The sequence below is a fragment of the Podarcis melisellensis genome (assembly GCF_964234715.1).
Source record: "Podarcis melisellensis genome assembly, chromosome: 18".
Classification (NCBI taxonomy): Eukaryota; Metazoa; Chordata; class Lepidosauria; order Squamata; family Lacertidae; genus Podarcis; species Podarcis melisellensis.
In genome coordinates this window covers 3474892-3498507 of record NC_138536.1, presented here as the reverse complement: position 1 = coordinate 3498507, position 23616 = coordinate 3474892, and the positions used below count along the sequence as shown (strand labels likewise).

Genomic DNA, 23616 nt, shown 5'->3' with positions numbered 1-23616 from the left:
CTGGAAGAAGCAAAGATGTTCACCAATGTTGAAGCAATGCTCCTTTGTTGGACTGGTCATGTTGTGATCAACTCCCGCCCGGAGACCTACGACCGCACTGTGGAAGGACATGTGGATCCAGAATTGGCCTCCACAGTCACCTATGGACTAATTGTTAAAACCGTGTTTATGGAAGACAACCTTACTCAGTTACGAGGGATCGCCAAAGGAGGAGGATATTCCCAGATCTACCTGCTCAGGCCCCTTCATGGATCACTGCCTTGCCGTGGCGAAGGGGCTGGAATAACTCAGAGAAGCTATGAGCTATGCCGTGCTGGGCCACCCAAGATAGACAGGTCATAGTGGAGAGTTTTGACCAAACGTGCTCCACCTGGAGCAGGAACCGGCAAGCCACTCCAGTATCCCTGCCAAGAAAACTCCGTGGACAAAGACAACAGGCATATCCCCTATCCATTCTGAAGGAAATCAGCCTTGAGTGCTCATTGGAAGGACAGATTGTGAAGTTGAGGCTCCAAGACTTTGGCCACCTCAGGAGAAGAGAAGACTCCCTGGAAAAGACCCTGATGTTGGGAAAGATGGAGGGCACAAGGAGAAGGGGACGACAGAGGACGAGATGGTGGGACAGTGTTCGCGAAGCTGCCAGCATGAGCTTGACCAAACTGCGGGAGGCAGTGGAAGACAGGAGTGCCTGGCGTGCTCTGGTCCAGGGGGTCACGAAGAGTCGGACACGACTAAACAACAACAACAACACCTGCTTAGGATTAAACCTGGGACCTCTTTGACCCGTTCTACGCTCCTCATTTTGGGGAGGCGGACAAGGCTCTGGGGATGCGTGGCACGGCCTGCTCCATGCATTGCGGCGAAACAGTGGGGTGTGACCCCCTTGCTTCTCCAAGGTACCATCAACATGTTGTCAAGCAGGGGCCTCTTGACCTCTGGGCCGCAAACAAAGCTGCCTCTCCTCCGTTTACACGAGAGATACATGTCTTTCTGGCCTGTGCCGCACTCGGCGCTGGGGGAAGATTGGCAGGGGACAAGGCCGGTTTCCCACACGGGGGGGCAGCACCCGGATATGCACTCCTCGCCTCCCTGCGGCAGGCGTAAAATGCCGATTCTCATTTGCGCCTGTCAAACAGCGGGGAAATCCTGGTGTGTGTGTGTGTGTGTGTGTGTGTGGAGTGGGGGAATTGTGCCAAGAGAGGAATGACCGGCTTTTTTTGGGGGGGGGTGTTGAGGCCCGTCCATGCCGAGAGAAGCAGGAGACCACAAAGCAAGCCGCCGTTTTGCATCCGACTGCCGCACAACCTTGCCACAGCAGCGGCAGGCGAATTTTCGCAGAAGAAAAGTTGCAGAAGGAAAATTCGGGATTTCCGAAAGCGACAAAACGATGCAGTTTTTATTTATACAAAAAACACACAACCGTCCAATCCACACACACCCCCATCTTCTCGCCTTGTCAGCGCAGCGTCGGCTGTCACTCACCGGCCTTTCCCCGAATTCTCCTTCAAGTTGTCATAGCGAGACGGGGGGCCGGGTGTGGGTGGAGGGGGGCCGGATTATGCTAACGCGGTGTCCAGAATCGATTCAAGTGGAACGCTTGTTTGACTAGCGGAACCGCTGGTCTGAGCGGAGAGCGTTGAGACCCTGGATTTTCCCACCTTCCCGGAACAATTTGGCATTGTTCTGGTTCCAGGCTCGGTGAGCTCTTGTCGTGGAGCTCTGAATGACAGAGCTTTTGAGTCTATGCGAGGCTGCTTTGAATTTCTAAGACCCTCTCTGGAAGTCCCCATGGTCTCCCACTTCTGTTGTCTTTCCCTTCTAACCCCCCCCTTTTGCACTCTTTTGACTCCCCCCCTTCGCTCCAATTCTTCTAATTCCAAGCCTTTAGATCCCTAACATATTTCCCCCCCCCCTTCTCTCAACCGCATGCCCCCGTCTCCTTTGACCGTCCAGAATTTCACTTTCCTCTCTTGCGGTTGCTACAGACATTTCCCCTTTTCTGAGCAAAATAGAGAGGGAGGGGAGGTGGATTTTGGGGAGAGGTGGGGAAATGTTAGGATCAGGCCCCCCCCAAAAAAAATGTTTAGGGGTGCCCTCATTTTGACTCAAGAAAATCACTGTTTCGTAGTTCAAATTGGGAAAAATAAAGACAGTAAATGGACAAAAGTACAAAGATTCGCAAAATGTTTAGGGGTATGCGTACCCCCAGAAAAAAGAGCACTGGTTAGGATGTTTACCTTATTCCCCACACCACACCACCCCGTGTTTTTTTAACCAGCGCAGCTACTGTTTTGCACACACACACACACACACACACCTGTGTTTTAAATTCAAGGGCTGAAAAAACGAGCCCCGTAGAGGAAAACTTATTATTTGTTGATTTCATAAAATCTACACACTGCCTGGTTGTATTTCCCCTCCAAAAAAAAGCAGTTTACCAAAAAAAGACAAAGCAATAAAATTATTAATAAGAAAAATGAACAATGATTTGAAAAAAGTAAATAAGGAAAACACATTAAAATTCGCACAACCTTTCTAATCATCTGGGGAGGCTTGCCTGAAATATTTTTGTTGTTTAGTCGTTTAGTCATGTCCGCCTCTTCGTGACCCCCTGGACCAGAGCACGCCAGGCCCTCCTGTCGTCCACTGCCTCCCGCAGTTTGGTCAAACTCACGCTGGTAGCTTCGAGAACACTGTCCCACCATCTCGTCCTCTGTCGTCCCCGTCTCCTTGCGCCCTCCATCTTTCCCAACATCAGGGTCTTTTCCAGGGAGTCTTCTCTTCTCATGAGGTGGCCAAAGTCTTGAAGCCTCAGCTTCAGGATCTGTCCTTCCAGTGAGCACTCAGGGCTGGTTTCCTTCCGAATGGAGAGGTTGGATCTTCTTGCAGTCCATGGGACTCTCTAGAGTCTCCTCCAGCACCAGAATTCAAATATTTTTAGCAGACACCAAAAATAGAAGTTATTGATTGATTGCCTACATATTTTTACCCTTCTCCTTCAAGGTGCTCAAGGTGGGCTATGTGGCTTTTCCCCTCCCCATTTAAACCCTACAACAAGCCTGAGAGGTAAGCTAGGTGGAAAGCGAGCTTCTTCTGGTTGAGTCATGCAGTGCCGGATTTATGTATAAGCTAAACAAGCTGTAGCTCAGGGCCCCACTCTCTTGGGGGCCTCAGAAAAATTATGGGGGGGGACTGGATGTACATTTCCAAAATATAAAAAACAAATAAAATAAGACCTACATCCAGCAACAGTGTTTTGTGTTGCGGAGGCTCCTCTGATGGGCCTGTCATGGCCCCCGCCTGCTCCCTAAAATATCACTGGTTTGCTCCTTTCTATATATAGGGTGCCTACATTCTGCATGGACTGGTTGCAGGGCCACATGGGCAAATGGCTTGAGATACCTATTAGGTCCATCAATTACCATATATAGCATATATTCAACACAAAAAACAGCGACCATTTGTTGTTGACAAAGGACAGCTGGACATAGAAAGGGCCCCATTACCTCCAGTAGCATAGGGCCTCATCAAACCTAAATCTGGCCCTGGTTGAGGGGGAGGACTTGAACCCTGGTGTCTCCCAACTCTACAATTCTATGATTCTATATTTGGCTCACTGGAAGGACAGATCCTGAAGCTGAGGCTCCAAGACTTTGGCCACCTCAGGAGAAGAGAAGACTCCCTGGAAAAGACCCTGATGTTGGGAAAGATGGAGGGCACAAGGAGAAGGGGACGACAGAGGATGAGATGGTGGGACAGTGTTCTCGAAGCTACCAGCATGAGTTTGACCAAACTGCAGGAGGCAGTGGAAGACAGAAGTGCTTGGTGTGCTCTGGTCCAGGGGGACACGAAGAGGCGGACACGACTAAATGACAACATATTTGGCTTTTAAAAGCTGCAAACGCTTTCGCCTTTCTCTTTCCAAGAAGCTGACCCGGTCCACCATCGCTTCAATAGTTTTGGCTCTCTGAGACTTATAATCAAATATTAGAGTTGGAAACCCAATGGGTCACCTAGACCAACCCCCCTACAACGCAGGAACAACCCAACAAAATTATACCGGAATTCACAGGCCTAAAGTAGCCACGCCAGTTAATTTCAGTGGATCTACTCTCACAGTTTGGCTAACATTGGATACGGTAAAGGTAAAGGACCTCCTAGACGGTTAAGTCCAAAGGCGACTACATTGGTACCTCGGGTTACATATGCTTCAGGTTACAGACTCCGCTAACCCTAGAAATAGTGCTTTAGTTTAAGAACTTTGCTTCAGGATGAGAACAGAAATCGTGCTCCGGCGGCAAAGCAGCAGCAGGAGGCCCCATTAGCTAAAGTGGTGCTTCAGATTAAGAACAGTTTCAGGTTAAGTACGGACCTCCAGAACGAATTAAGTTTTTAACCCGAGGTACCACTGTATGAGGTTGTGGCACTCATCTCTCTTTCAGGCCGAGGGAGCCGGTGTTTGTCCACAGACAGCTTTCCAGATCACGTAGCCAGAAGGACTAAACCGCTTCTGGCGCAACGGGATGCCGTGACGGACACCATAGCGCACAGAAACGCTGTCTACCTTCCCGCCGCAGTGGGACCTATTTATCTACTTGCACTGGCGTGCTTTCAAGCTGTTAGGTTGGCAGGAGCTGGGACAGAGCAACGGAAGCTTGCTCCATCACAGGGATTCGAACCGTCATCCTTCTGATCAGCAAGCCCAAGAGGCTCAGTGGTTTAGACCACTGTCTGAAGCGCTTTCTGTGAGATGGGACGTGCAAGGCCGTCTACCGCGTTCTGAAATACGCCTGTACTTCAGATTTGTATGGAGCCGTTTCTTCACTTCCGTCCCTAATAATCCCTAACATGGAATTCTGCGCTCCCTCTTCTTCCCCCCGACTGCCAATGCACACTGAGCTGACATTTTGATAAAACTATCCGCCGCGACCCCGAGTTCTCGTTCCTGGGAAGGAGACATCAGCCAGCATAAATACTCTGGTGCCAGGGGGACAAGAGTCTACCTTTAATCTCCCAGACGAAAAATAAAATAATAATAAAAAAGCACCATTCTGCCTCCTGCTCTCCAAGAAGCCAGTCTTCCTCCCCTCTCTCTCTCTCTCATGTTTTCAGCAAATATAGAGGTTATAAATATATGAATTTATCAGCAGAGAAAATCCATTCTTTTACCTGGAGCGAAATGCTAACGAGGGCTCTCTGCCAGCGCGGCTGACAGTTCCAAAGTGTGTTTCAGTCACAGGCGAGACAACTCACTTCTAGGGGGAAACGAGAGAGGGAAAGTCGGGCAGGAGGCAATGGCAGAAGGAGAGACCGTGGCGGGAAGAGGGAGCGTGGTGTAGTGGTTACAGCAATGGTGCTCTGCTCGCGGGAAAGCCTTAGGGCATTCTTGCCTTTATACTGCATCCCCCATAAGCCCTGTCACGGTCCGGTTCACGGTCGATCAAAGTCCCGACTGGGGACGTCGGGACTGGGGGCAAGATGGTGGGGTGGGGGCACGAACAGGAGTCCAGAAGCCAGGAAGCCAAGGGTCTGAGGGTTGAGAAGCAAGGAGTCACGAAGTCAAGGGTCCGATGGGTCGAGAAGCAAGGAGTCACGAAGTCAAGGGTCCGAGGGTCAAGAAGCAAGGAGTCACAAAGCCAAGGGTCCAACGGTCGAGAAGTAAGGAGTCAAGAAGTCATGGGTCCAACGGTCGAGAAGCAAGGAGTCATGAAGTCAAGGGTCTGAGGATCAAGAAGCAAGGAGTCATGAAGTCAAGGGTCCGAGGGTCGAGGAGCAAGGAGTCACGAAGTCAAGGGTCTGAGGGTCGAGGAGCAAGGAGTCATGAAGTCAAGGATCTGAGGGTCGAGAAGCAAGGAGCCAAGGTCCAAGAATCAGGAAGCAAGAAGCCAAACGCAGCAAGGCAGGGCACATGTTGCTCTGGCAAAGAGCCAAAGGGAAATGCTGACCTTATATCCCTTCCTGGCTCTTGCCACCAGGTGCTGTGAGTTACCAATCAACCTCACCTGTGCGGCTGTGCCTTGCCTCTTCAGAACAAACATAGGAAGGCCCCAGTCATGCAAAGTCCTACTGGTCCCAGGGCCTGGCTCCTGCACGCAGTCCTGACAAGCCCCAGCCAGCATGGCTGTTTTGAGCTACCACTCCTAGAATCATAGAATCATAGAGTTGGAAGGGACAGATGGCCACCCAACCTCTGCTTGAAAACCTCCAAGGAAGGAGAGTCCACCACCATGGTCAAACTGATCTTACTGTCAGAAAGTTCTTCCTGATGTTGAGTCGGAATCTCCATTCATGTCGCTTGAAGCCATGGGTTCGAGTCCTACCCTCCGGAACAGGAGCAAACAAGCTTGTTCCCTCTTCCATGTGACAGCTCTTCAGATATTTGAAGATGGCTCTCATATCTCCTCTCGGTCTCCTCTTTTCCAGGCTAAACATACCCAGCTCCTTCAACTGCTCCTCACAAGGCTTGGCTTCTAGACCAAGTGCACATTTTGACATGTGAGCTTTCTTGCTTAGTTACTCACTATCGGTTTTTTAGATAATGTCAGGGGCTGTGTGACCATCTCCGACTCCTCAGTGTGGCGGAAGGTGGAACCAGTGTGGTGTAGTGGTTAAGATCGGTAGTCTCGTAATCTGGTGAACTGGGTTCACGTCTCCGCTCCTCTACATGCAGTTGCTGGGTGACCTTGGGCTAGTCACACTCCTATGAAGTCTCTCTTTTTTTTAAAATAAATATTTATTGGAGTTTTTAGAAAAGAATAAACAGTGTTGCTTTGTTTTTACAAAATTTCATAACATCCTTAGACTTTCTCACGTCTCCCGCTCCCACTTGCATCATTAATAAATTTTTGTCAAGCAAATTATTTCCAAATTTATAACCACTTATTTAAATACAATAAAATAATTCTCCTACAAATTTTGTTTCTCTTATTCTCTCTTATCATCAAATTCTGATCTATTTTAGTGATGGCCAATTATTTATAACCAAGCATCCTTCTTAACATTCCACTAAATCACAATGTTTCTGTAAATAAATCTTGAATTTCTTCCAATCTTCTTCAATCCTTTCTTCTCCCAGGTCTCGGATTCTGCCAGTCATCTCCGCCAATTGCATATAGTCCATCAGTTGCATCTGCCATTCTTCCAGTGTGGGTAGATCTTGAGTTTTCCAGTTCTTAGCGAGTAGTATCCTTGCTGCTGTTGTTGCATACATGAAAAATGTTCTGTCTTTCTTTAACACCTTCTGGTCGACAATGCCCAGAAGAAAGGCCTCTGGTTTCTTGGTGAAGGTATACTTAAATACCTTTTTCAACTCATTATATATCATTTCCCAGAAGGCCTTCACTTTAGGGCAAGTCCACCAGAGGTGGAAGAATGTTCCTTCATTTTCTTTACATTTCCAACATTTGTTATCAGACAAATGGTGTATTTTGGCAAGTTTAACTGGGGTCATGTACCATCTGTATATCATTTTCATTACATTTTCTTTCAAAGCATTACATGCAGTAAAGTTCAACCCAGTGGTCCACAACCTTTCCCAGTCCTCAAACATAATGTTATGCCCAATGTCCTGTGCCCATTTTATCATAGCCGACTTAACCATTTCGTCTTGTGTATTCCATTTCAACAGCAAGTTATACATTCTTGAAAGTACCTTAGTCTTAGGTTCTAACAATTCTGTTTCCAACTTCGATTTCTCCACCTGGAACCCTAACTTCTTGTCACTTTTAAAAATTTCTTTAATCTGAGCGTAGTGTAACCAGTCTCGCACTTTATCCTTCATTTTCTCCATACTCTGCAGTTTCCAATTATCTCCGTCTTTTTCTAACAGTTCCCAATATTTTGGCCCGTAGCCTTCCATATTGGGTCTTTTCCAGGCCTTAGCTTCCAAAGGTGAGAGCCACCTTGGAGTTTTATTTTCCAGTAAGTCTTTATATTTTGTCCAGACATTAAACACTGCTTTTCTGACAATATGGTTCTTAAAGGCCTTATTGATCTTAACCTTATCATACCACAAGTATGCATGCCAACCAAAAGCATTGTTATAACCTTCCAGGTCTAACACATCAGTGTCTTCGAGAAGTAGCCAGTCTTTTAGCCAGCAGAAAGCTGCGGCTTCATAGTACAACCTTAAGTCTGGCAGGGCAAAGCCCCCTCTTTCCTTCGCATCTGTTAATATCTTAAGCTTGATTCTGGGCTTTTTGCCCTGCCAGACAAATTTGGAAATATCTCTCTGCCACCTCCGGAAACACTCCGTTTTGTCCACAATTTGCAATGTTTGGAACAAAAACAACATCTTTGGCAATACATTCATCTTAATAGCAGCAATTCGGCCTAACAAAGAAAGCTTCAGTTTTGCCCAACTATCCAAGTCTCTCTTAATTTCAGACCAACATTTTTCATAATTATCCTTAAATAGACTCAGATTTTTGGCTGTTATGTTGACTCCCACACTCCTCTGAAGTCTCTCAGCCCCACTCACCTCACAGAGTGTTTGTTGTGGGGGAGGAAGGGAAAGGAGATTGTTAGCCACTTTGAGACTCCTTCATGTAGTAATAAAGCGGTATATCAAATCCAAACTCTTCTTCTTCTTCTCAAAAGTTTCCATCAACTTTGTCTCTGAAAGTTTTTACACATCACTTGGGAAGACAGGCGAACTAATGCCAGTGTACACCAAGAAGCAATGATCACCAGTGTCAAAGTGAGGATTCTGAAACATCAACTTCGTTGGACTGGTCATGTGGTTCGGATGCCTGATTATCGTCTTCCAAAGCAACTACGTTACTCCAAACTTTAAAATGAAAAGCGTAATGCTGGTGGTCAACAAAAGAGGTTCAAAGACTCTCTCATGGCAAATCTTAAAAAATGTAGTATAAACACTGACAACTGGGAAACACTGGCCTGCAAGCGCTCCAGTTGGAGAACAGCCTTTACCAAAGGTGTCGTGGGTTTTGAAGACACTTGCACTCAGGACACAAGGGAGAAATGTGCTAAGAGGAAGGCATGCTTGGCAAACCCTCACCATGATCAACTCCCACCCGGAGACCTATGTCCCCACCGTGGAAGGACATGTGGATCCAGAATTGGCCTCCATGGTCACTTACAGACGCATTGTTAAAACTGTGTTTATGGAAGTCCATCTTACTTGGCTACAGGTGATTGCCAAAGAAGGAGAAGGAGGAGGAGGAGGAGGAGGAGGAGAAGGAGGAGGAGAAGAAGAAGAAGAAGAAGAAGAAGAAGAAGAAGAAGAAGAAGAAGAAGAAGAAGAAGAAGAAGAAGAAGACACCAACTCTTCGAGTTCCTTACGCTGATGGCCACCATTTTTTAATTCCCGGTGCCTGTGGATCAAAGCTACGCTGCTATCAACAACGGTTTTTCACAGGCTAGGAGCGCAATGAGCTTTTTGTAGAAATACCACCACCACCAACCCCAAAAGAAATCAACCCGCCCTCCTGAAAAACAGTCAAGAGTGCCCCTCATCGTGGCCACGTACGAAAATGGAGGGGCCATTATGCCTCAGGCCTACACAGCCCTTGACAGTTGAACATGCTCTGGTCTCAGAAGGCTCCAGGATAATGCATGCCTCAAACCCTCTTGGCTGCTAGTAAGAAAGTTAAAGAGGGCCTTAGTTAGCATTTTGCTCTGGGTTATAAAAGAATGGATTTTCTCCGCCGATAAAGTTTTATATATAGAAGCTCTACGTTTTCCAGAAAGCATGATGGGCATTGGAGGTCTGCTATTAGAAAGGATTTGGTGCTGAGGGACTGACATGAATAGAGAGAGGGAGAGATGGAGAGTGGAGATTTCCAAATACTTTAATTCCCCTTTTCTGTCTTTCTGGAAAGAGCATGGCAGTGGAGAAATTAAATATACGTGCTTTATTATTATTTTTTAAGTGAACAAAAGGAAGGGAGGTCATCAGGTGTCCTCCCTCCACAGATGTAAAGCAGTCCCAGGAAGTCGATTCCATTCCCGTTTAAAATAAGATTTTATTCCGGCATAATGAGAGAACAAAATAATTAATTTCCTTCCTCTTTTCAAGTCAAACAAACGGAGAGCTAAGCGCCTCGATTTGAAAAGGGCGATTCCCCAGTCTCGACAAAGCCCAAAGCGGAACTGGCTGGATGAGAGGACAGATTTAGATGAAATAACGCCGGAACGTCGAAAAAGCCCTGAAGCGGAAACTGACCAAAAGGGACCCATCGAGCCTAGCATCCTCTTCTCACAGTGGCTAGGAATCTAGATGGACTGTCTCTGAACCTGGAGGTTCCACAAGAACCTAAGAAGAGTGTGATGGATTAAGCCAATGGTCTTTCTGGTCCAGCAGCCTCTCCTCACAACGGCTGTGACGGCCTGGGATTCGGACTTGGAGGCTGAACCTGAGGAATCCAAGCCTGCACAGGAGTCCCCACCTCCAGAACCAGCTGAGCCGGGGCTGGGGCTTGAGCCTGAAGGGTCCTCACCTGTGCTGGATCCTCAGGTGCAGGCACTCTGGCTCCTGAGGGGGTGGAGGACCCATTGCCTGCAGGTGCTCCACTCTCAGCCCCGTCAGAGGAAGCTGAGGTTGCCTCTGGGTCCGGGAACCCTCCAGCCTCTCCTGAGCTGCAGAGGCTCAGGGCAGAGAGGCGGAGGGAACCAAGTTCCCGCAGGAGGAGTGCTCGCCTCCAGGAGAGGCGAGTCGCCAGAGGATCAGGGCCGCCCTATGACTCAGGGCAGATAAAAGCCAGCCAGCCCCAGTCCCAAGTTGCGGGAGCAACATTGTTGGTAGCCTGTTCCTGCCTGAACCCTGTCCTGCTTCTCTGCTGGAGCTCCTGACCTCACCCGACTCCCTGCCTTGGACCCAGCTTCAGCTTTGATGGACTGTCTCCCTACTGCACCCTCGTCCTCGGACTGGACTCGGACCTCGACTCACAGTTAACCCTCAGGACCAGAACAACGGCCAACTAGATGCCTTAAGCAGAACCTGAGCCACTCTGCCCATGTGTGACCCCAACAACTGTTACTCAGATGTAAAAGGTAAAAAGGGAAAGGACCCCTGGACGGTTAAGTCCAGTCAAAGGCAACTATGGGGTTGCGGCGCTCATCTCTGCTTTCAGGCCGAGGGTGCCAGCGTTTGTCCACAGCCTTCTGGGTCATGTGGCCAACATGACTAAACCACTTCTGGTGCAACGGGACACTGTGACGGAAACCAGAGCACACGGAAACACTGTTTACCTTCCCATCGCAGTGGTGCCTATTTATCTACTTGCACTTGTGTGCTTTTGAACTGCTAGATGGCAGGAGCTGGGACAGAGCAACAGGAGCTCACCCCGTTGTCGGGATTCGAACAGCCAACCTTCCGATCGCCAAGCCCAAGAGGCTCAGCGGTTTAGAAGCAGACCACCTCTGACAGTTGTGGAAGAACATACGATACCTCCTAGATATCCTTTTTAAAATTATTGCGCATCCATGATGGTTGGTCTCTCAACGCTGTCAGAGCGGTCACACACGATTCCCTCTTCCAATACTGTCTGTGCTTGCAAAAGTTTGGGATTGGCCGCGCTGCCCCACTTCCAATCAGCACCATTTCCTGTCCTTTTTCCAGTTGTTGTTTAGTCGTTTAGTCATGTCCAACTCTTTGTGACCCCCTGGACCAGAGCATGCCAGGCCCTCCTGTCTTCCACTGCCTCCCACAGTTTGGTTAAACTCATGTCTGTAGCTTCGAGAACACTGTCCCACCATCTCGTCCTCTGTCGGCCCCTTCTCCTTGTGCCCTCCATCTTTCCCAACATCAGGGTCTTTTCCAGGGAGTCTTCTCTTCTCATGAAGTGGCCAAAGTCTTGGAGCCTCTTTTTCCAGTTACAGCATCACAAAGCAGGGCTCGGCGATGTCGTGGGGCTGTGACATCATAAGGCAGGCCCCGGTGGTGTCACTAGGGTGTCAACCCCTGAGAGCCCCCAAAAGGCACCCTGATATGGGGGTTCGAGATTTGGGGCACATGGGTTTGGGCATGTGCCACTTTCCTTCGCTGCTTTGCCACTGTGATGGGAAGGGCTGCCGATTCCATCGGGCATCGCGGCCCGTAGGCGAGAGGGCAAAGATTTTACATGAACACAGAACAACCGGGGGACTTGGCTGAGCGCTCACGTGGAGTTCAGGTCACCGGGAGCCGTGAAGACCCCAATGGCCGCCAAGATCTTTGAGACCATGAGCAGACTAGGCCTGGGTCTGGCGGTTGCTGGTGGCATAGTCAACTCTGTTGTTTACACCGTGGATGCGGGCCACAAGGCCGTCATCTTTGACCGCTTCCGGGGCGTCCAGGACGTTGTGGTGGGAGAAGGGAGCCACTTCCTCGTCCCCTGGGTGCAGAAACCAGTCATCTTCGACTGCCGCTCTCGCCCACGCAACATCCCAGTCGTCACCGGGAGCAAAGATCTACAGAATGTGGACATCACCCTGAGGATCTTGTTCAGGCCGGTGGCAGCGCAGCTTCCCTGGATCTACACCACGGTGGGTGAGGACTATGATGAGAGGGTGCTGCCTTCCATCACGACCGAGACTCTGAAGTCGGTGGTGGCTCGTTTCGACGCCGGCGAGCTGATCACCCAGAGGGAGCTGGTCTCTCGGCAGGTTAGCGAAGAACTGGCAGAAAGAGCAGCCCCCTTTGGTCTCGTCCTGGACGACGTTTCCTTGACGCACCTTACATTCGGGAAGGAGTTTGTGGAGGCCGTTGAAATGAAGCAAGTGGCCCAGCAGGAAGCAGAAAGGGCCAGGTTCATGGTGGAGAAGGCCGAGCACCTGAAAGCCGCGGCGGTCCTCTCTGCCCAAGGTGATGCAAAGGCTGCTCAGCTCATCGCCAGCTCGCTGGCTTCGGCGGGCGACGGACTCATCGAACTGCGCAAGCTCGAGGCAGCCGAGGACATTGCTTTCCACCTTGCGCCGTCCCGCAACGTCACCTACCTGCCCACGTTGGTCCAGCCAACCCAGCAAATGAAGCCGGCATCCCCGTCCTAATAGATTTAGCTGCAATTTTAAAGCTTTCCCCATTTTTAGGGGGATTGAAAATGCAATATGTCCTAATTAAAATGCATTGGAAATCCCTCTGTTTGTTTTCATTGTTTATTTATATATATATAAATTATATAGTGGTAGCTTGGTTCCTGAACGGCTTGGCTCCCGAACGCCGCAAACCTGGAAGTGAGTGTTCTGGTTTGTGAATGTTTTTCGGAAGCTGAATGTCCGATGCGGGTGTCAGGTATTGTTTCCGGGGGCCCTGCACCAAACAGAAGCTGCGCCTTGGTTTTTTAACATTTCAAATGGACTTCTGGAATGGAATGGAAATTGTTTCCCATTTGGTTGTGTATATTTTTTTGATGTGGTTTATTTATTGTTTATGACTTTTGTAATTATGTAAATCTTGTTATGCTGTAAGCCGCCTTGAGCATTGTTTTTTTAACTGTGGAAAGGCGGCATACAAATAAAAAATGATGATGAAATGATGATTAAGTTTGGCACTTTTGTTTTTGCTATTTATTCTGTGTTTTTGAGGCTTTTTCGGTTCATTTGTTTTTGTGACTGTGTGGAACCCAGTTCAGCTACTGATTTTGTGACTGTGTGGAACCCAGTTCAGCTACTGATTTGACTGATTGTGTAACTGCGGAAATGGATAAAAGCCCCCCCTCCAAACAATTACTATCATCAGTGCAGGTATGAAAAATATTTCATTTAAATTTTAACCATCTACAATACTATCTTATTTATTTTATAGTACAGCACATTGATTATTGCTTTCACTTTATGCACTGGTGGTCTTGTTAGAGAGCAAAATTCAGTTTAAATTGCTGTTTTAGAGGTTGTTTTTAAAAGTCTGGAACAGATTAATCCATTTTGCATTGCTTTCTATGCGAAAGCGCACCTTGGTTTTGGAATGCTTTGCTTTTGGAACTTTCGACTTCCGAGGTACAACTGCAATGGATGTGACTACGTAGTCCTGGTAATTTTAATGGGGGTTCTACTTTGAGAAGGACACGGGGTCTTATTAGATGGCACTTAGAAAGCTCTATAGTTGAGTGGGCTGCAGAGAAATAAATACATCTTTGTGGCGATGATGACTGGGCTGGCAAGGGTGGAGGGCAGAAGATCTTATCCGAAAGGAAACGGCGAACCAAAGTCCCCCACATTAAAAACAAGGCACAGAAAATAACCCAACCAGGATTCTCAGAAAGTATCTCGATTAGAATATTATTTTTCCTCATATCTGAGACAATTCCAGGTTTCCTTGATGTCTCCTGACTGCCGATGACTCCTTTCAAACAGAGAGCCTTGCTTGGTTTCCGTTTCATATCTCTTTTTCCCCTGGAAAACGGAATACATTGACTCTGTCTCATGTCCTTCTGGTGTCCCTGTTATGTTCCTGAGATTTCGGGAGGGGGCTGGTGGGACGGCTGGATTTGCATCCAGTTTCTCTGAGCTGGAGGGAAGAGGAGGGGGGTGGGAGGGAGAGAAGAGAGAGAGAGAGAGAGAGAGAGAGAGAGAGAGAGAGAGAGAGAGAGAGAGAGAGAGAGAGATGGCTGTCTATGGATAATGATTATTTATCACTGTTTCATCTCCACCATCCGCCGAGCTCAGTGTTTTATCCACAGCAAATAAATAAATATGTTTAAACAGAGGACACTGCCAAGCGGATCTGCAAACATGGAATTGGCTCCCTTTTCCCCATCCTTCCACTGCCCTCTCTGGTTCTTCTGTGGCATTGTTGGCATTTCTTCTGAGCTGGTCTGAGTTGCCCAGGCCCCAGGTAAACTTGCCTGAAACCCAGCCTTTTCCTGTGGTGGAAAGGCTTATGGGAACATAGGAAGATGCCTTTTAGCAAGTCAAGACCATTGATCCACCCAGCTCAGTATTGTCTACACAGACCGGCAGCTGCAGTGGGGGGGTCATTCCCAACCCTACCTACCCAACCCAACCCTTTCTCACTGAGCAATGGTTCTTCCTCTAAAAATAAAGATTCCAGTCCTCATTGTTCTGAATTAAGGGAACATGGACTGCAAGAAGATCAAACCTCTCCATTCAGAAGGAAATCAGCCCTGAGTGCTCACTGGTAGGACAGATCCTGAAGCTGAGGCTCCAATACTTTGGCCACCTCATGAGAAGAGAAGACTCCCTGGAAAAGACCCTGATGTTGGGAAAGATGGAGGGCGCAAGGAGAAGGGGACGACGGAGGACGAGATGGTGGGACAGTGTTCTCGAAGCTACCAGCATGAGTTTGACCAAACTGCAGGAGGCAGTGGAAGACAGGAGGGCCTAGCGTGCTCTGGTCCAGGGGGTCACGAAGAGTCGGACACGACTAAATGACTAAACAACAACTTCTTTCCAGTGGGGACTCAGTGTCCAACCTCGGCAGGCAGACTGCAGTCCAGAGCCAGAGAACCAGAGGCAGCTAAGCAGAGGGCGGCAGGTTCTGGGTGCCAACCTTGGCATGGCTCTCAGGACCACGCCACCACGCGCCAGTTGTTCTGCAGATGAGTCCAGTCCTGCTAACCTCCAGCCGCCGTGGGTGAGCAGCAACCTGGCTCCAAACGACTGCAATCTTTCTTTTACGGGGAAAGTGAAACAATCTGAGCATCATAACAACTTGGCCACAATAAGGAAATTTTGCCCGTGGTATGACTGTTTTCCACCCTTCGTATTTCGACTCTCTGGGACCCTATCTGCATAACGTAGCAATTCCAAAATAAAGACGCGCTTTTACTCTTGCAACATTGAATGTATTGCCCTCGGCTGCACCTGAGGGATGATTCCAAATATTCCACACGAAAAACGCTTATGTCCCTGTGGAGATAGCAGTCCCGAATCGGTGGCGCATGCCCTTCTGGCTTGCACCCTTTATAAAGACTTGAGGAATGAGATTATCGCCCCTCTTTTATCGTCCATCCCGGGTCGCCCAACCACTGCCCCAGGGTCCTTTCTCTTGGCAGATCAAGATGAGCAGGTGACAGCAAAGTTGGCAAGGTTTTTCGCTGGGGCAATCAGAATAAGATCCACTATTTGACCATTGATTCAAAACCCCAAAATGTATTTTATATAATTGACTTTTTCTTTCTATTCTTTGTATATCATATCGTTGTTCTTTTGCTATGGCCGAAGGCTGATGCAAATAAAGATTCATTCATTTATTCAACGTCACGACGCCCAGCCACTACCACCATGCACCGTATTTTTCGCTCTATAAGATGCACCAGACCACAAGACGCACCTAGTTTTTGGAGGAGGAAAACAAGAAAAAAAATATTCTGAATCTCAGAAGCCAGAACAGCAAGAGGGATCGCTGCGCAGCGAAAGCAGCAATCCCTCTTGCTGTTCTGGCTTCTGGGGTAGCTGCGCAGCCTGCATTCGGTCCATAAGACGCACACACATTTCCCCTTACTTTTTAGGAGGGGAAAAGTGAGTCTTATAGAGCAAAAAATACGGTAATTTCTCTTGGCAGATCAAGATGAGCAGGTGACACCAAAGGTGGCAAGGTTTTTAGCTGGAACAATCAGAATAAGGTCCACTATTTGACTATTGATTCAAAACCCCAAAATGTATTTTATATAATTGACTTTTTATTTCTATTCTTTGTCTATCGTATTTATTGTTTTATTTATTGTTGGTTGATTCATTCATTCTTCCTTCTTCACTGTCCTTGAACCCCCACATGATGTTCCGGCATTGCGGGGGGGCTGGACTAGATGGCACTTTGTTTCCCTTCCAACTCTCCCAATCTACGATTCCATGAGATAATCAGTCTTCCACTCCCCTCCCTTTTCACAGCTCGGTGAACACCGGTGGCTGAGAGCCAAAGCGTTGTCATCTGCGAGCCAGATCTGGGGAGAACCGTGTGTCGAGGGAGCCGGATTCAAGTTCCCAGCACCGCAAAAAAAGGGAATTTTGTTGTGTTGCCCTTTGCCGGGGGCCAAGTCTGACAATTCGGGGAGCCGAATATCGCCCCCCCAGATCCAAGAGTCTCAGAGCCCCTGCCGCAATGGGTTGGAAGGGTCGAATCCAGACAGAGGAGCGGAAGGAGAGGGCCGACTCCTCGCTCGCTAACCAGCCGGAAGAAATGGAGCGTGTTATTAAAATCCCATTAGCACGCATTTCGCATATTCAATATCCAGAACGCCGTCAGAGGAACCCATGGCGAGGTGCGACCTCATTCGCTTGCCCCTGCTGGAGTGCTAATTTCCTACCTTGTAGGTACAAGAGAAAGGCCGTGTTAGAATTCCTCGCCGATGCAAGGACACCGCCTGCCTTCTGGGAGCCTGCAAATGGATGATCCCAGAGGCGGAAGAATGTCCTTGGGCTGGCGGAGAATTCTAACACCGTCTTTTACATGCTGCGGCGGATACGGCGCTCAGAGCCAGCTTCTCTGCCTGGTCTCCTGAGCACCAGGGGACAGGTGGGCTGGGACGGATTAAGAGATGTGCCGCGGGCCCCAAAGCGCCAAGGGCCATAGCAGTGCCGGGTTAAGATGTACGCAAGCTTTAAAGACCGGAGTCTGAAGTCACCCGACGGCATGGCTGGACCCTGCCCCAAAATATAAGCTTTATGCTGTTGTTGTCTAGTCATGTCCAACTCTTTGTGACCCCCTGGACCAGAGCATGCCAGGCACTCCTGTCTTCCACTCCCTCCCGCAGTTTGGTCAAACTCATGCTGGTAGCTTCGAGAACACTATCCAAGCATCTCATCCACTGTCGCCCCCTTCTCCTTGTGCCCCCCATCTTTCCCAACATCAGGGTCTTTTCCAGGGAGTCTTCTCTATACCCACATCAGATTATGGATCTGTTTAAGAACATAATGCCCCAAAGAACCTAGGAGTTCAGATAGACTGTCTCTGGAACTGGAGGTTCCATAGAAGAGCCCAGCAGCTGGGTTGGGCCAAAGAAGGCCTATCTAGTTCAGCATCCTTCACAGGGGCGGAGGAAGGGGGTGTGGTGGGTCGGACCGCCCCGGGTGTCACCGCTGAGGGGGTGACAAAATGCCAGGCGGCACTCACCGCAGAGCATGCAGTGTGCCTGAGCCACGCATCTATCCTGGGAGAGACACGGTGGCTTGGGCGCGTGCAGGCTCCGTGCTGCCCAAATGGTCCACCTGCTGCCTCCCTCCCAGCTGTAGGGTGGCTGAGTGGGAGGAGGCAGGCAGACTCTGGAGGCCCCGCGGTGCGCCCTGCCCCATGGGCAAACTGAACCTGGCGCCATCTGCATTCAAAATCTGTACCCTACCAATGAATAGTAAAGGTAAAGGGACCCCTGACCATTAGGTCCAGTCGTGACCGACTCTGGGGTTGCAGCGCTCATCTCGCTTTATTGCCCGAGGGAGCCGGCATACAGCTTCCGGGTCATGTGGCCAGCATGACTGAGCCGCTTCTGGTGAACCAGAGCAGCACACGGAAACGCCGTTTCCCTTCCCGCCGGAGCGTTACCTATTTATCTACTTGCACTTTGACGTGCTTTCAAACTGCTAGGTTGGCAGGAGCAGGGACCGAGCAACGGGAGCTCACCCCGTTGCGGGGATTCGAACCGCCGACCTTCTAATCGGCAAGTCCTAGGCTCGGTGGTTTAACCCACAGCGCCACCCATGTCCCTTAACCACTGAATATTTTCCTTTAAAATAAAGCAAGATTCCAGTTCTTATGGTTTGGGGGTGGGTGGGAATGTGAATAGGGATATAGGGTGTTGGGTTATGCCAAATCAGGCCTATTGGTCTGATCCCTTTGCAGGTTTTTTTGGGGGGGAGGGAAAGTGGGGGACAAGACAGGCAGTTTTGCTGACCCTTTTGGCAGTTAAACTTTGAAAACGAGGCTTGAAGATAGTGAGATTTTGCATCAATCTGGGTCTCCTTTTAAGACATTGCTTTTCCCTCGTTCTGAAGGCTTCGCACCCCTCATTCCAAAGTTTGGGGGTCCAGCTCTCCATCGTGCACCCCCATCCTTCTCTCTCTCTCCCTCGTCTGCCTTCCAACATCTTTTTAAAAGAAGGGAGAAGATAAAATCCAGGCGCCTTTTAACCTGGGATCTGCTACGTCTTGATGTTAAGATTCCTTTCCCCGCCGGAAGGTTTAACGCCTTCACCCCTTTACTCCTTTGGAAAGGTTTTAAATGCAAAACAAAGGAAGATGTGCTGCGCTGTTCTTAAAAGAGAGGCCTTCACTTTGGGGAAAGACCCATAGCTCAGCGGTAGAGCTTCTGCTTCGCAGGCAGAAGGTCTCAGGCTCAGACCCCAGGTAAGGCTGAGAAGGCAGCACTTTTCCAAAATCCTGGACCTCTGCTGCCACTCAGTGCAGGGCAGTCAGTGATGCAGCAAGGCTGTGGCTCGGGGAAAAGCTGCTTCCAGTCTTCCTTTTTAAATCAGCCTTTGGTTCAGAATCATGAGGTCTGGAACCATTAATAATCATAATAATTTATTTATGCCAAAGGACCAACAAAGGTCCGTATAGTCAAAGCTATGGTTTTCCCAGTAGTGATGTATGGAAGTGAGAGCTGCACCATCAAGAAGGCTGATGGCCGAAGAATGGATGCTTTTGAATTCTGGTGCTGGAGGAGACTCTTGAGAGTCCCATGGACTGCAAGAAGATCAAACCTCTCCATTCTGAAGGAAATCAGCCCTGAGTGCTCACTGGAAGGACAGATCCTGAAGCTGAGGCTCCAATACTTTGGCCACCTCAGGGGAAGAGAAGACTCCCTGGAAAAGACCCTGGTGTTGGGAAAGATGGAGGGCACAAGGAGAAGGGGACAACAGAGGACGAGATGGTTGGACGGTGTTCTTGAAGCTACCAGCATGAGTCTGACCAAACTGCGGGAGGCAGTGGAAGACAGGAGGGCCTGGCGTGCTCTGGTCCAGGGGGTCACAAAGAGGTGGACATGACTACACGACTAAACAACAACAACAATTTATTTATACCCCACCCTTCTGGCTGGGTTTCCACAGCCACTCTGGGCAGATTCCAGCAAAATATTAAAATACAATAATTCATCAAATATTAAAAGCTTCCCTAAACAGGGCTGCCTTCAGATGCCCCCTTCATTTGAGGATCACGGGGTAGCACAATTCAAAGAGTTGGTGATGACCGTGAAAGCCCTAAACGGCCTCAGCCCAGTATCCCTGAAGGAGCATCTCCACCCCCCATTGTCCAGCCTGGACACCAAGGTCCAGCTCTGAGGGCCTTTTGGCAGTTCCCTAATTGTGAGAAGTGACGTTACTGGGAACCAGGCAGAGGGCCTTCTCGGTGATGGCGCCCGTCCTATGGAACACCCTCCCAGTTGTCAAGGAAATAAACAACTGTCTGACTTTTCGAAAACATCTGAAGGCAGCCCTGTTTAGGGAAGTTTTTAATGTTTGATGCTTTATGGTGTTTTTCATATTCGGTTGGGAGCCGCCTAGATGGGTGAGGTATAAGTAATAAATTAGTAGTAGTAGCAGTAGCAGTAGCAGCAATAGTAGTATTGTTGTTGTTTAGTCGTGTCCGACTCTTCCCAGAATTCAAAAGCATCCATTCTTCGACGATCAGCCTTCTTTATGGTGCAGCTCTCACTTCCATACATCACTACTGGGAAAACCATAGCTTTTACTATACTGACCTTTGTTGGCAAGGTGATGTCTCTAATTTTTAAGATGCTGTCTTAAAATAGTAGTATTAGTATTATTAATTGGCCTGACTCAATTTAGCTAAGTTCCCCTGTTCTACATTCCCGTTTCTGGTATTTTCCATTTTTCACTTTTGCCACGAGCCGCTTTAATTGGTATCCACACAGAAAAGCAGGCTACAAATAGGAACACAGAACGAAACCCATCAGGAAAAGCCACAACGACACTGATAAAGAGGCCAATAGCCCCGCCCTGTGGCCATTACCCACGACAGCAGCTGCCCAGCGGAATATAAGGACTTGCATCTATCTCTAGGGCTGGGCAAAGGTCCCTGGTCTCTCCTTACAGCAGTGGTTTTCAACCCCTGTGCCGTGGCTCCCTGGGGTGCCTTGAAGGATGGTCAGGGGTGCTGTGGGCAACACTGGCCTCTGCCCCTCTTCTCTTCCCTCCCTCCTCTGATGCCCTCTCACGTCTCTGCCTCCAAAAGCTGGCACAGCTGTTTATTGCAGCACCCCTGGCTACAAGCTCCGCAGGCGAATGGTGCCTCTGGGTTTGGCCACTGGGTGCTGGGTGCCAGGGGCTGAAGCGGCCATGGAGCAAGCAAGCAAGCGGGCAAAGGAGCGCAGCCAGCCAGTCTGCCAGCACTTGGTGTTGGGAATGGATAGACAAGTCCCAGGCCCCTGTGGGGCAGTATAAGGAAGCACCTCTCTTTGGGGTGGTTGGGGGGCAGCTCAAAGACCAGCGACTGCCCGGAGGACGCCCAAGCGAAGAGAAGAGGAGGCTGAGTAGGATTTGCCACAGCACCTGATCACAAGGGCATCTCCGCAAAGCTGGATGTTGGGTGATTTATAGAACATAAAGCAATTTCCCTAGGAAGAAAGCTGGCAGCATTCGAGCCCTTTTAATAATGTTGTTGCTTAGTCGTTTAATCGTGTCCGCCTCTTCGTGACCCCCTGGACCAGAGCACGCCAGGCACTCCTGTCTTCCTCTGCCTCCCGCAGTTTGGTCAAACTCATGCTGGTCGCTTCGAGAACACTGTCCCACCATCTCGTCCTCTGTCATCCCCTTCTCCTTGCGCCCTCCATCTTTCCCAACATCAGGATCTTTTCCAGGGAGTCTTCTCTTCTCATGAGGTGGCCAAAGTCTTGGAGCCTCAGCTTCAGGATCTGTCCTTCCAGTGAGCACTCAGGGCTCATTTCCTTCAGAATGGAGAGGTTTGATCTTCTTGCAGTCCATGGGACTCTCAAGAGTCTCCTCCAGCACCAGAATTCAAAAGCATCCATTCTTTGGAGATCAGCCTTCTTTATGGTCCAGCTCTCACTTCCATACATCACTACTGGGAAAACCAGAGCTTTTACTATACAGACCTTTGTTGGCAAGGTGATGTCTCTGCTTTTTAAGATGCTGTCTAGGTTTGTCATTGCTTTTCTCCCAAGAAGCAGGCGTCTTTTAATTTCGTGGCTGCTGTCACCATCTGCAGTGATCATGGAGCCCAAGAAAGTAAAATCTCTCAGTGCCTCCATTTCTTCCCCTTCTATTTGCCAGGAGGTGATGGGACCAGTGGCCATGATTTTCATTTATTTGATGTTGAGCTTCAGACCTCTCCTCTTCTCTTTCACCCTCATTAAAAAGTTCTTTAATTCCTCCTCACTTTCTGCCATCAAGGTTGTGTCATCTGCATATCTGAGGTTGTTGATATTTCTTCCGGCAATCTTAATCTTAATAATAAATAATAATAATCATTTAATAATAATCATTTTATTGTTTATACCCTGCGTGTCCAAATGGGTTGCCCCAGCTACTGTGGGCGGCTTCCAACACACACTAAAGCATAATTTTAAAAATGAAACGTTAAAAACCTCCTGATACAGGGTTGCTTTTTTAGTTTAGAGAAGAGGCGAGTAAGAGGCATCTGCACAACATGACCGGTCCAACAAAGTTGATGTTGAAGAATCCTTGCTTCGACATTGGTGATCTTTGCTTCTTCCAAGACACTGGTATTAGTTTGCCAGTCTTCCTAAGTGATGTGTAAAAATTTTCTGAGACACCGTTGATGGAAGCTTCCGAGGAGTTGGAGATGGCGTTTATAAGTGGTCCATGTTTCACTAGATGGGCTGGGCTAGCCCCTTTCGGTCTTCTGGTGTTCGTAATATCAGGAAGTGTAAAGGAGAGTTGCCGTTTATAAGTGGTCCATGTTTCACAAGCATACAGTCAGGTTAAACCTGCTATAGCTCAGTTGGTAGAGTAAGGTAAAAGGAGTAAAGGGACCCCTGACCATTAGGTCTAGTCATCGCCTACTCTGGGGTTGCGGCGCTCATCTCGCTTTATTGGCCGAGGGAGCCGGCGTACAGCTTCCGAGTCATGTGGCCAGCAGGACTAAGCCGCTTCTGGCGAACCAGAGCAGCGCACGGAGCGGTACCTATTTATCTACTTGCACTTTGACGTGCTTTCGAACTGCTAGGTTGGCAGGAGCAGGGACTGAGCAACGGGAGCTCACCCCGTCACGGGGATTCAAACTGCCGACCTTCTGATCGTCAAGTCCTAGGCTCTGTGGTTTAGACCTAAAGGTAAAGGTAAAGGTACCCCTGACCGTTAAGTCCAGTCATGGACGACTCTGGGGTTGCAGCGCTCATCTTGCTTCACGGGCCGAGGGAGCCGGCGTACAGCTTCCGGGTCACGTGGCCAGGATGACTAAGTCGCTTCTTGCGAACAAGAGCAGTGCACGGAAACGCCGTTTACCTTCCTGCCAGAGCGGTATCTATTTATCTACTTGCACTTTGACGTGCTTTCGAACTGCTAGGTTGGCAGGAGCAGGGACCAAGCAACGGGAGCTCACCCCGTCATTGCGGGGATTCGAACCGTCGGCCTTTTGATCGGCAAGTCCTAGGCTCTGTGGTTTACCCCACAGCGCCACCCGCATCCCTAGTTGGTAGAGTACGAGACTCTTAATCTCAGGGTCGTGGGTTTGAGTCCCAAAAAATTCCTGCATTGCAGGGGGTTGGACTAGATAGCCCTAGTG

General features: G+C 49.1%; 1 long non-coding RNA gene and 1 pseudogene across 2 annotated transcripts; one reads left to right on the top strand and one right to left on the bottom strand.

Moving 5' to 3' along the window:
* Positions 1-6306: 6306 nt before the first annotated feature.
* On the bottom strand, positions 6307-17175 carry LOC309361048. Its single transcript, XR_014164333.1, has 2 exons — positions 16179-17175; positions 6307-6369 (listed from the first exon to the last, which is right to left on the bottom strand). It is a non-coding gene; the product is annotated as an uncharacterized lncRNA (long non-coding RNA).
* LOC309360658 (prohibitin 1 pseudogene) lies at positions 11872-13076 on the top strand (annotated as a pseudogene). The gene has a single exon. The product of its transcript is annotated as a prohibitin 1 pseudogene (transcript).
* Positions 17176-23616: the final 6441 nt, after the last annotated feature.